Source organism: Penaeus monodon, chromosome 25 (genome assembly GCF_015228065.2).
Source record: "Penaeus monodon isolate SGIC_2016 chromosome 25, NSTDA_Pmon_1, whole genome shotgun sequence".
In the NCBI taxonomy this organism is placed as follows: domain Eukaryota; kingdom Metazoa; phylum Arthropoda; class Malacostraca; order Decapoda; family Penaeidae; genus Penaeus; species Penaeus monodon.
Genome location: NC_051410.1, coordinates 41,157,174 through 41,158,669, shown reverse-complemented (window position 1 = coordinate 41,158,669; position 1,496 = coordinate 41,157,174). Strand labels below are relative to the sequence as shown.

Here is a 1,496-nt window from a genome sequence, read left to right as displayed (position 1 = left end):
ATGCAGTAGTTTTACTGAAATGTTTGTAATAAGAATACCCAGTAGTATGTAAACCAACTTCACAAGAACCAACTTAATTAGGAATCTACACCCATAATTCCCGGAAAGGCTTGAAGTGGAATGAAAATATCTCCATAAATAATACTGCAAACACAATGAAAATGAGTCTTGCTATTGTTGTTCAACGATAATCCATTTATAAGCATGAAACCATTTTTTTCCGGAGTTCCTCGCACATCTGTATGGTTTCAATTCACAGGAAAACGCAAATTAGCATCTGTAAAAGTGTGTAAGTTTCTGTCCTACTAACATACCCCATACAATGTATTCCTTATTAATGTTCCTGATCTTCATGTAGAGGACAGGTATACACGTAAACAAGTCTTGAATATATATATTTATTTCCTTGTAAAAATAATTTAAGATGATAATCAAATATTGTGAATACTGACAAAGGTTATTTATTTATCAAAACAGACATACTTCCTTCCACAAATATCACAAAAGCTGCTGAATTAATAGAATTATTATCATGATTTTAATTCTCATCTACTAAAATTTTATATGAACTCAATAAGTAGAATTAAATTGATTTATAGAAATGTACATTAATTCTGAATGCAAAAGGAAACAAAATAAAATCTGCCTCCACTGCAAAGCATTGCATAAACAAAGTTGAGGGGATGTCCCTAAGAGCTTAACTTCAAAAAATTTCTCAAATAAATCAGTAAATAATGCCATTCAATATAAAAATAAAAAAGGATCCTTAAGATTACAGTAGAAAAAAATCTTAATTAAATAAAGACATCAAACAAATACATGTACTTTCATATCACAGTTTATTATTCTATTACATTTGTTAGCTTTTTATACAAAAATTACCCTTTACATTTTGTGGAATCTTTGTGGATACATCCAGTTCATGAACTGAATTCCCTCTCCATGTAGTTCAGATGCAAGGAACTGAGACCATAAGTCGCACAAAAGCTTCTAGTAATACTCATTGATATAAACTGTGGAAATACTTCCATCTTGCAGTAACCACCTTCAAAGTCTCTGACCCAACCATTATTGAGAGCTGTTGTATGATAATTTATAGATCAAAAATTAAACAAAATATATTTCTCAATAAGGTCTAGCACTATCCTCTATACATGATTATGCATATGTTAAATTAACCTCAAAAGTCCTTTGCCAAACTGGCTCTTTTTTTTTTCGTTTTGTTTGATATTATTAAAAAAAGAAAATAAATAGACCTTAAATAACTTCAGTGTAAATCTAATCTGCGAATATGAACACGATCATAATGCCTTCCATAATCCTGGCTGTCATATACAAATAAAAATATACAGCAGAGACCCCAGGAAATTGCATATTTGAAACATAATAAAATGTACATTCTTCATAATGGTACATTAATTACCAAGTCTCCAAAGGCAACCTAATCACATATGCTATTATATTTAGCATATGTGAAGCTTAATCATTTAGGGCAC

General features: G+C 30.1%; 1 protein-coding gene across 1 annotated transcript in view; it reads right to left on the bottom strand.

The window, feature by feature from the left end:
- Window positions 1-445: 445 nt before the first annotated feature.
- The window catches only part of LOC119589278, a gene marked incomplete in the record, with an annotated part of 9,633 nt that continues 8,582 nt past the window's right edge, over window positions 446-1,496 (bottom strand). Inside the window, 1 exon segment of the mRNA XM_037937897.1 lies at window positions 446-1,496.